General features: G+C 65.6%; 1 protein-coding gene across 3 annotated transcripts in view; it reads right to left on the bottom strand.

Annotated features, from left to right (window-relative positions):
- LOC121287227 overlaps positions 1–11,455 on the bottom strand; it is a 42,241-nt gene that overhangs the window by 17,306 nt on the left and 13,480 nt on the right. The window contains exon 1 of one of the 3 annotated variants that reach the window (XM_041204913.1): positions 1,362–1,416. The exons of 1 other annotated variant lie outside the window; for it this stretch is intronic. The gene's annotated coding sequence lies outside the window, so the exon portion shown is untranslated. Of the gene's footprint in view, positions 1–767; positions 789–1,361; positions 1,417–11,455 lie in introns of those variants that run through there. One more of the 3 variants, XM_041204915.1, reaches the window with a different exon arrangement.

The raw sequence follows: 11,455 nt of genomic DNA, 5'->3' as shown, positions 1-11,455 counted from the left end.
GATTGGGCTGACTAGGCCTGTATTCACTGGAGTTTAGAAGAATGAGAGGAGATCCCATTGAAATGTATAAAGGACAGTACGGAGCGCAGAATTGGGCACAATACTCCAGTCGAGGTTTAACCACAATGTGGTTGACTCTTAACTGCCCTCTAAATTGGCCAAGCAAGCCAGACACTTCAAAGGGAAATTAGGGATGGGCAACAAATGCTGTCGTTGCCAGTGATGCCTACATCCCATAAAAGAACTTCAAAACTCTTTTATAAAGACTCATTATAACCTTCTTTTGTACTCTATGCTGCCATTTATACTCAGGATCCCATGTGATTTATTAACAACTTCCTCAATGTACCCTTGACTACGTCAAAACATTAATGACCATACACCCCAAAAAATATTGGAAGTATTGGCCAGGACAGTGGGAACTCCTCCGTCTTTTCCAGACACAGAATGTGGGATCTTTTGACATCTCCCGCAGGGCAGAGGCTCAGTTTAACACAAACTGAAATACAGCATCGCAGCGCTCCCTCAGTACTGACCCTCTGACAGTGCAGCACTCCCTCAGTACTGACCCTCTGACAGTGCAGCACTCCCTCAGTACTGACCCTCTGACAGTGCAGCACTCCCTCAGTACTGACCCTCTGACAGTGCAGCACTCCCTCAGTACTGACCCTCTGACAGTGCAGCACTCCCTCAGTACTGACCCTCTGACAGTGCAGCACTCCCTCAGTACTGACCCTCTGACAGTGCAGCACTCCCTCAGTACTGACCCTCTGACAGTGCAGCACTCCCTCAGCAATGACGCTCTGACAGTGCAGCTCTCCCTCAGCACTGACCCTCTGACAGTGCAGCACTCCCTCAGCAATGACGCTCTGACAGTGCAGCACTCCCTCAGTACTGACCCTCTGACAGTGCAGCACTCCCTCAGTACTGACCCTCTGACAGTGCAGCACTCCCTCAGTACTGACCCTCTGACAGTGCAGCACTCCCTCAGTACTGACCCTCTGACAGTGCAGCACTCCCTCAGTACTGACCCTCCGTCAGTGCAGCACTCCCTCAGTACTGACCCTCTGACAGTGCTGCACTCCCTCAGTACTGACCCTCTGAGAGTGCAGCACTCCCTCAGCACTGACCCTCTGACAGTGCAGCACTCCCTCAGTACTGACCCTCTGACAGTGTAGCACTCCCTCAGCACTGACCCTCTGACAGTGAAGCACTCCCTCAGCACTGACCCTCTGACAGTGCAGCACTCCCTCAGCACTGACCCTCTGACAGTGCAGCACTCCCTCAGCACTGACCCTCTGACAGTACAGCACTCTCTCAGTAATGACCCTCTGACAGTGCAGCACTCCCTCAGTACTGACCCTCTGACAGTGCAGCACTCCCTCAGCACTGACCCTCTCACAGCGATTTTGAAAGTTCTCTCGGTGACCGGAAGTTCCTCCTTTAAGTCCCGCCCCGATTGCTGATTGGTTGAACCCGCTGCCAATCACGGGAGGCCCGAGGCCTTGGAGCCCGGGTTTGGATTTGGAGCGAATGAGGCCGGAGCGAGGAAACCAACTCAACCGGGAGATTCCCTCCCCCTCCCCCTCACTCCCCTCCCCCTCCCCTCACTCCCCTCCCCCTCCCCTCACTCCCCTCCCCCTCCCCTCACTCCCCTCCCCCTCACTCCCCTCCCCCTCCCCTCACTCCCCTCCCCCTCACTCCCCCTCACTCCCCTCCCCTCACTCCCCCTCACTCCCCTCACTCCCCTCCCCCTCACTCCCCTCCCCCTCCCCTCACTCCCCTCCCCCTCCCCTCACTCCCCTCCCCCTCACTCCCCTCCCCCTCCCCTCACTCCCCTCCCCCTCCCCTCACTCCCCTCCCCCTCCCCTCACTCCCCTCCCCCTCCCCTCACTCCCCTCCCCCTCACTCCCCTCCCCCTCCCCTCACTCCCCTCCCCCTCACTCCCCTCCCCCTCCCCTCACTCCCCTCCCCCTCACTCCCCCTCACTCCCCTCCCCTCACTCCCCCTCACTCCCCTCACTCCCCTCCCCCTCACTCCCCTCCCCCTCCCCTCACTCCCCTCCCCCTCCCCTCACTCCCCTCCCCCTCACTCCCCTCCCCCTCCCCTCACTCCCCTCCGACCCCCTCACTCCCCTCCCCTCACTCCCCTCCGACCCCCTCACTCCCCTCCCCCTCACTCCCCTCCCCCTCCCCTCACTCCCCTCCCCCTCCCCTCACTCCCCTCCCCCTCACTCCCCTCCCCCTCCCCTCACTCCCCTCCCCCTCCTCCCCCTTCCCTCACTCCCCTCACTCCCCTCACTCCCCTCCCCCTCCCCTCACTCCCCTCCCCCCTCACTCCCCTCCCCCTCCCCTCACTCCCCTCACTCCCCTCCCCCCCTCACTCCCCTCCCCCTCCCCTCACTCCCCTCCCCCTCCCCTCACTCCCCTCCCCCTCCCCTCACTCCCCTCACTCCCCTCCCCCCTCACTCCCCTCCCCCTCCCCTCACTCCCCTCCCCCTCCCCTCACTCCCCTCCCCCCTCACTCCCCTCCCCCTCCCCTCACTCCCCTCCCCCCTCACTCCCCTCCCCCTCCCCTCACTCCCCTCCGACCCCCCTCACTCCCCTCCCCCTCCCCTCCCCCTCCTCCCCCTCCCCTCACTCCCCTCCCCCTCCCCTCCCCCTCCTCCCCCTCCCCTCACTCCCCTCCCCCTCCCCTCCCCCTCCTCCCCCTCCCCTCACTCCCCCTCCTCCCCTCACTCCCCTCCCCCTCCCCTCACTCCCCTCCCCCTCACTCCCCTCACTCCCCTCCCCCTCCCCTCACTCCCCTCCCCCTCACTCCCCTCACTCCCCTCCCCTCCCCCTCACTCCCCTCCGACCCCCTCACTCCCCTCCCCTCACTCCCCTCCCCTCACTCCCCTCCCCTCACTCCCCTCCGACCCCCTCACTCCCCTCCCCTCACTCCCCTCCCCCTCACTCCCCTCCCCCTCACTCCCCTCCCCCTCACTCCCCTCCCCCTCACTCCCCTCCCCTCACTCCCCTCCCCCTCACTCCCCTCCCCCTCACTCCCCTCCCCCTCACTCCCCTCCCCCTCACTCCCCTCCCCCTCACTCCCCTCCCCCTCACTCCCCTCCCCCTCACTCCCCTCACTCCCCTCCCCTCCCCCTCACTCCCCTCCCCCTCACTCCCCTCCCCTCACTCCCCTCCCCTCACTCCCCTCCGACCCCCCTCACTCCCCTCCCCTCACTCCCCTCACTCCCCTCACTCCCCTCCCCCTCCCCTCACTCCCCTCCCCCTCACTCCCCTCCCCCTCCCCTCACTCCCCTCCCCCTCCCCTCACTCCCCTCCCCCCCTCACTCCCCTCCCCCCCCTCACTCCCCTCCGACCCCCCTCACTCCCCTCCCCTCACTCCCCTCACTCCCCTCCCCCTCCCCTCACTCCCCTCCCCCTCACTCCCCTCCCCCTCCCCTCACTCCCCTCCCCCCCCTCACTCCCCTCCGACCCCCTTCACTCCCCTCCCCCTCACTCCCCTCCCCCTCCCCTCACTCCCCTCCCCCTCACTCCCCTCCCCCTCCCCTCACTCCCCTCCCCCTCACTCCCCTCCCCCTCCCCTCACTCCCCTCCCCCTCCTCCCCCTTCCCTCACTCCCCTCACTCCCCTCACTCCCCTCCCCCCCTCACTCCCCTCCGACCCCCCTCACTCCCCTCCCCCTCCCCTCACTCCCCTCCCCCTCACTCCCCTCCCCTCACTCCCCTCACTCCCCTCACTCCCCTCCCCCTCCCCTCACTCCCCTCCCCCTCACTCCCCTCCCCCTCCCCTCACTCCCCTCCCCCCCTCACTCCCCTCCGACCCCCCTCACTCCCCTCCCCCTCACTCCCCTCCCCCTCCCCTCACTCCCCTCCCCCTCACTCCCCTCCCCCTCCCCTCACTCCCCTCCCCCTCACTCCCCTCCCCCTCCCCTCACTCCCCTCCCCCTCCTCCCCCTTCCCTCACTCCCCTCACTCCCCTCACTCCCCTCCCCCTCCCCTCACTCCCCTCCCCCTCCCCTCACTCCCCTCCCCCCCTCACTCCCCTCCCCTCACTCCCCTCACTCCCCTCCCCTCACTCCCCTCCCCTCACTCCCCTCCCCTCACTCCCCTCACTCCCCTCCCCCTCCCCTCACTCCCCTCACTCCCCTCCCCTCACTCCCCTCCCCCTCCTCCCCCTCCCCTCACTCCCCTCCCCCTCCCCTCCCCCTCCTCCCCTCCCCTCACTCCCCTCCCCCTCCCCTCCCCTCACTCCCCTCCCCCTCCTCCCCCTCCCCTCACTCCCCTCCCCCTCCTCCCCCTCCCCTCACTCCCCTCCCCCTCCTCCCCTCCCCCCCTCACTCCCCTCCCCCTCCCCTCACTCCCCTCCCCCCCTCACTCCCCTCCCCCTCCCCTCACTCCCCTCCCCCTCCCCTCACTCCCCTCACTCCCCTCCCCCCCTCACTCCCCTCCCCCTCCCCTCACTCCCCTCACTCCCCTCCCCCCCTCACTCCCCTCCCCCTCCCCTCACTCCCCTCACTCCCCTCCCCCCCTCACTCCCCTCCCCCTCCCCTCACTCCCCTCACTCCCCTCACTCCCCTCCCACTCCCCTCACTCCCCTCACTCCCCCTCCTCCCCTCACTCCCCTCCCCCTCCCCTCACTCCCCTCCCCCCTCACTCCCCTCCCCCTCCCCTCACTCCCCTCACTCCCCTCCCCCCTCACTCCCCTCCCCCTCCCCTCACTCCCCTCCCCCTCCCCTCACTCCCCTCCCCCTCCCCTCACTCCCCTCACTCCCCTCCCCCCTCACTCCCCTCCCCCTCCCCTCACTCCCCTCCCCCTCCCCTCACTCCCCTCCCCCCTCACTCCCCTCCCCCTCCCCTCACTCCCCTCCCCCCTCACTCCCCTCCCCCTCCCCTCACTCCCCTCCGACCCCCCTCACTCCCCTCCCCCTCCCCTCCCCCTCCTCCCCCTCCCCTCACTCCCCTCCCCCTCCCCTCCCCCTCCCCTCACTCCCCTCCCCCTCCCCTCCCCCTCCTCCCCCTCCCCTCACTCCCCCTCCTCCCCTCACTCCCCTCCCCCTCCCCTCCCCCTCCTCCCCCTCCCCTCACTCCCCTCCCCCTCCCCTCACTCCCCTCCCCCTCCCCTCCCCCTCCTCCCCCTCCCCTCACTCCCCCTCCTCCCCTCCCCTCCCCTCACTCCCCTCCCCCTCCTCCCCCTCCCCTCACTCCCCTCCCCCTCCCCTCCCCCTCCCCTCACTCCCCTCCCCCTCCCCTCCCCTCCTCCCCTCACTCCCCTCCCCCTCCCCTCCCCTCACTCCCCTCCCCCTCCCCTCACTCCCCTCCCCCTCCCCTCCCCCTCCTCCCCCTCCCCTCACTCCCCCTCCTCCCCTCCCCCTCCCCTCACTCCCCTCCCCCTCCTCCCCCTCCCCTCACTCCCCTCCCCCTCCTCCCCTCACTCCCCTCCCCCTCCCCTCCCCTCACTCCCCTCCCCCTCCCCTCACTCCCCTCCCCCTCCCCCTCACTCCCCTCCCCCTCCTCCCCCTCCCCCTCACTCCCCCTCCTCCCCTCCCCCTCCCCTCACTCCCCTCCCCCTCCTCCCCCTCCCCTCACTCCCCTCCCCCTCCTCTCCCTCCCCTCACTCCCCTCCCCCTCCCCTCCCCCTCCTCCCCTCCCCTCACTCCCCTCCCCCTCCCCTCCCCTCACTCCCCTCCCCCTCCCCTCACTCCCCTCCCCCTCCTCCCCCTCCCCCTCACTCCCCTCCCCCTCACTCCCCTCCCCCTCCTCCCCCTCCCCCTCACTCCCCTCCCCCTCCCCTCACTCCCCTCCCCCTCCTCCCCCTCCCCCTCACTCCCCTCCCCCACCCCTCACTCCCCTCCCCCTCCTCCCCTCCCCCTCACTCCCCTCCCCCTCCTCCCCCTCCCCCTCACTCCCCTCCCCCTCCTCCCCCTCCCCCTCACTCCCCTCCCCCTCACTCCCTCCCCTCACTCCCCTCCCCCTCCTCCCCCTCCCCCTCACTCCCCTCCCCCTCCTCCCCCTCCCCCTCACTCCCCTCCCCCTCACTCCCCTCCCCCTCACTCCCCTCCCCTCACTCCCCTCCCCCTCCCCTCACTCCCCTCCCCTCCCCCTCCTCCCCTCCCCCTCTCCTCACTCCCCTCCGACCCCCCTCACTCCCCTCCCCCTCCTCCCCCTCCCCCTCACTCCCCTCCGACCCCCCTCACTCCCCTCCCCTCCCCCTCCTCCCCTCCCCTCACTCCCCTCCCCCTCCCCTCACTCCCCTCCCCTCCCCTCACTCCCTCCCCCTCCTCCCCTCCCCTCACTCCCCTCCCCTCACTCCCTCCCCCTCCTCCCCTCCCCTCACTCCCCCTCCCCCTCCCCTCACTCCCCTCCCCTCCCCTCACTCCCTCCCCCTCCTCCCCTCCCCTCACTCCCCTCCCCTCACTCCCTCCCCCCTCCTCCCTCCCTCACTCCCCTCCCCCTCCTCCCCCTCCCCTCCCCCTCCTCCCCCTCCCCTCACCCTCCTCCCCCTCCCCTCACTCCCCTCCCCTCACTCCTCCCCCTCCTCCCCTCCCCTCACTCCCCTCCCCCTCCCCTCACTCCCCTCCGACCCCCCTGACTCCCCTCCCCCTCCTCCCCTCCCCTCACTCCCCTCCCCCTCCTCCCCCTCCCCCTCCGACCCCCCTCACTCCCCTCCCCTCCCCCTCACTCCCCTCCCCTCACTCCCCTCCCCTCACTCCCCTCCCCCTCCCCTCCCCCTCACTCCCTCTGACCCCCCTCACTCCCCTCTCCTCACTCCCCTCCCCCTCCTCCCCTCCCCCTCCTCCCCCTCCCCTCACTCCCCTCCGACCCCCTCCTCCCCTCCCCTCACTCCCCTCCCCCTCCCCTCCCCCTCACTCCCCTCCGACCCCCCTCACTCCCCTCCCCCTCCCCTCACTCCCCCTCCCCTCCCCCTCCCCTCACTCCCCTCCCCCTCCCTCCGACCCCCCTCACTCCCCTCCCCTCACTCCCCTCCCCTCCCCTCCCCTCACTCCCCTCCTCTCCCCCCTCCCTCACGTCCTCTCCGACCCCCCTCACTCCCCTCCCTCACTCCCCTCCCCTCCCCCTCCCCTCACTCCCCTCCCCTCCTCCCTCACTCCCCTCCCCTCCCCTCCCCTCACTCCCACTCCGACCCCCCTCACTCCCCTCCCCTCACTCCCCTCCCCTCCCCCTCCCCTCACTCCCCTCCGACCCCCCTCAACTCCCTCCCCTCACTCCCCTCCCCTCACTCCCCCCCCTCCCCCTCCCCTCACTCCCCTCCGACCCCCCTCACTCCCCTCCCCCTCACTCCCCTCCCCCTCACTCCCCTCCCCCTCACTCCCCTCCCTCCCCTCCCCCTCACTCCCCTCCGACCCCCCTCACTCCCCTCCCCCTCACTCCCCTCCCCCTCCCCTCACTCCCCTCCGACCCCCCTCACTCCCCTCCCCTCACTCCCCTCCGACCCCCCTCACTCCCCTCCCCTCACTCCCCTCCGACCCCCCTCACTCCCCTCTCACTCCCCTCCCCCTCCCCTCACCCCCCTCCCCCTCCCCTCACTCCCCTCCCCCTCCCCTCACTCCCCTCCCCCTCCCCCTCACTCCCCTCCCTCCCCTCCCCCTCACTCCCCTCCGACCCCCCTCACTCCCCTCCCCCTCACTCCCCTCCCCCTCCCCTCACTCCCCTCCGACCCCCCTCACTCCCCTCCCCTCACTCCCCTTCGACCCCCCTCACTCCCCTCCCCCTCCTCCCCTCCCCTCACTCCCCTCTCCCTCCCTCCCCCTCCCCTCACTCCCCTCCTCCCCCTCCCCTCCCCTCCCCCTCCCCTCCCCTCCCCCTCCCCTCACTCCCCTCCCCTCACTCCCCTCCCCTCACTCCCCTCTCCCTCCCTCCCCTCTCCCCTCACTCCCCTCTCCCCCCTCACTCCCCTCCCCCCTCCTCCCCTCCCCTCACTCCCCTCCCCCTCCCCTCACTCCCCTCCCCCTCCCCTCACTCCCCTCCTCCCCCTCCCCTCCCCTCCCCCTCCCCTCCCCTCCCCCTCCCCTCACTCCCCTCCCCTCACTCCCCTCCCCTCACTCCCCTCCCCCTCCCGTCACTCCCCTCCGACCCCCCTCACTCCCGTCCCCCTCCCCCTCCTCCCCTCCCCCTCCCCCCACCCTCCCCCTCCCCCACCCTCCCCCTCCTCCCCTCCCCCCTCCTCCCCTCCCCCTCCTCCCCTCCCCCTCCCCTCCCTCCCCTCCCCCTCCTCCTCCTCACTCCCTCCGACCCCGCTCGCTCACCCCTCCTCACTCCCCCCTCCCTCCCCTCCTCCCCTCACTCCCCTCTCCCCCTCCCCCTCCCCCTCCGACCCCGCTCACTCCCCTCCCCTCCCCCTCACCCCTCCTCACTCTCCCCCTCCGACCCCACTCACTCCCCCCGCCTCCCCCTCCTCCCTCTCCTCCACTCACTCCCCCGTCCCCCTCCCCCTCCCCCTCCGACCCCCCCTCCCCCTCCTCCCCTCACTCCCCCCGCCTCCCCCTCCTTCTCCAACCCCGCTCATTCCCCTCCCCTCCCCCTCACCCCTCCTCACTCCCCTCCCCTCCCCCTCACTTCTCCCTTCCCCTCTCCTCCACTCCCCCTCACACCCTCCATTCCCCCTCCTGCCTCTCCCCATCCCTCCCCCTCCCTCCTCCTCCTGCCCTCTCCCTCCCTCCCCCTCCTGCCTCTCCCCATCCCTCCCCCTCCCTCCTCCTCCTGCCCTCTCCCTCCCTCCCCCTCCTGCCTCTCCCCCTCCCTCCTCCTCCCTCCTCCTCCTGCCCTCTCCCTCCCTCCCCCTCCTGCCTCTCCCCATCCCTCCCCTCCCCTCCCCCTCCCCTCCCCTCCCCTCCCCCTCCCCTCCCCTCCCCCTCACTTCCCCCCTTCCCCTCTCCTCCACTCCCTCTCACACCCCCATTCACTCCCTCCACTCACTCCCCTCCCCTCCTCACTCCGCCCTTCCTCATTCCCCTCCTCCTCCCCCCGCCCCATGTAGCATTCACCATTCCTGCCATCTCAAATTCCTCATAGATTCTGTCCCATGAAAGAAATATATTTAAGTTACAATTAAATGAATCAACACCTTCTGCTTCCACTGTGTCCTGAGGAAGTCTGCTCCACGGATTGTCCACTCGCTCACTGAGATATTGTTTCCACAGACTGATTTTTAATTTAACCCCATCAAGCACAGCTCATCTCCTCTGGTTCTGCTGTTGTGGACAAGGTGAGACAGCTCGTCATGGTCAACATTTCTCAGTCCCATTAGAATGCTAATAACGGGGCCGCCCCAGTGATCGTCTGCTCAACCCCTTCCCCCTGTTCCTAACTCCCCCTGCCAGCAGTTGTATCAGCCCCCCCCCCCACCACCCCCTCCCCAGGGATCAGATCTCGAACTGATGACTTGTGCTCCAGAACTTGCCGCGCCCCTAGCCAAGCTGTTCCAGTACAGCTACAACACTGGCATCTACCCGGCTATGTGGAAAATTGCCCAGGGATGTCCTGTACACAAAAAGCAGGACAAATCCAACCCGGCCAATTATGGTCCATCAGTCTACTCTCGATCATCAGTAAAGTAATGGTGGGGGATCAACAACCGTGCTATCAAGTGGCACTTGCTTAGCAAGTGAAGCGAAAGTGACTGCCCTTGACATCAAGGCTGCATTTGACCGAGTGTGGCATCAAGGAGCCCTAGCAAAACTGGAGTCAATGGGAATCGGGGAAAACCCTCTGCTGGTTGGAGTCATACCTAGCCCAAAGGAAGATGGTTGTGTTGTTGGAGGTTAGTCATCTCAGCTCCAGGACATCACTGCAGGAGTTCCTCAGGGTAGTGTCCTCAGCCCAACCATCTTTAGCTGCTTCATCAATGACCTTTCAGCATAAGTTCAGAAGTGGGGATGTTCACTGATGATTGCACAATGTTCAGCACCATTCATAACTCCTCAGAGATTGAAGCAGTCCATGTCCAAAAGCAGCAAGACCTGGACAATATCCAGGCTTGGGCTGACAAGTGGCAAGTAACATTTGTGCCACACAAGTGTCAGGCAATGACCATCTCCATCAAGAGAGAATCTAACCATCGCCCCTTGATGTTCAATGACATTACCATCACTGAATCTCCCACTATTAACATCCTAGGGCTACCATTGACCAGAAACTGAAGTGGACTAATCATATAAACAGTATGGCAACAAGAGCAGGTCAAAGGCTTGGAATCCTGTGGAGAGTAACTCACCTGGGCAATAATCAGGCTTGGGGTGACAAGTAGCAAGTAACATTCACACCACACAAGTGTCAGGCAATGACCATCTCCAACAAGACAGAATCCATGTTGATGTTCAATGGCATTGCCATCACTGAATCCCCCACTGTCAATATCCTGGGGGTTACCATTGACCAGAAACTGAACTCAACTAGCCATATAAAATACAAGAGCAGGCCAGAAACTCGGAATCCTGTTACGAGTAACTCACCTCCTGACTCCCCAAAACCTGTCCACCATCTACAAGGCACAAGTCAGGAGTGTGATGGAATACTCTCCACTTGCGTGGATTAGTGCAACTCCCACAACACTCAAGAAGCATGACACTGTATAAGACAAAGCAGCTGCTTGATTGGCACCACATCCATAAACATCCACTCCCTCCACCACCGGCACACAGTAGCAGCAGAGTGTACCATCTACAAGATGCACTGCAGGAATTCACCAAGGCTCCTTCGACAGCACCTTCCAAACCCACGACCTACCGTCCAGAAGGACAAGGACAGCAGATAGATGGGAGCACCACCACCTGGAAGTTCCCCTCCAAGTCACTCACCATCCTGACTTGGAAATATATTGCCGTTCCTTCATTGTCGCTGGGTCAAAATCCTGGAACTCCCTTCCTAACAGCGCTGTGGGTGTACTTACATCACACGGACTGCAACGGTTCAAGAAGGCAGCTCACCACCACCTTCTCAAGGGCAATTAGGGATGGGCAATAAATGCTGGCCCAGCCAGCGAAGCCCACATCCTGAAAATGAATTTTAAAAGATTTTTAAAAATCAACCCCCACAGTGATTATATCAACTCCCCACCACCATCCATCCCCTGTGTGATCATATCACCCCCTCAGTGATCGTAACAAGGGCGTGGGCGCAATAGTTAGAGATGACCTTGGTTCAGAACGATCAGATTGACAGTAGTAGCCTGGATGAAGAGTTTTGAGAATGTTTTCAAGATAGTTTCTTAGAGCAGCACATTCTGGAACCAGAGAGCAGGTTATATTAGGCCAGATATTGTGTAATGTGACAGGATTAATGAATGACCTCAGAGTGAAGGAACCCCTAGGTAGCAGTGACCACAATATGATTGAATTTCTTTTAATTCCCCTCCCTTTTGCTTAGAAGTCTGATTGCAATCACAAGGATACTAATAAGGGCAACTATGTGTGGGTGAAAGCTGAGCTAGCT

Source organism: Carcharodon carcharias, chromosome 14 (genome assembly GCF_017639515.1).
Source record: "Carcharodon carcharias isolate sCarCar2 chromosome 14, sCarCar2.pri, whole genome shotgun sequence".
NCBI lineage: Eukaryota > Metazoa > Chordata > Chondrichthyes > Lamniformes > Lamnidae > Carcharodon > Carcharodon carcharias.
The sequence above is the reverse complement of the archived record's forward strand: the minus strand, read 5'-3'. Positions and strand labels throughout refer to the sequence as shown.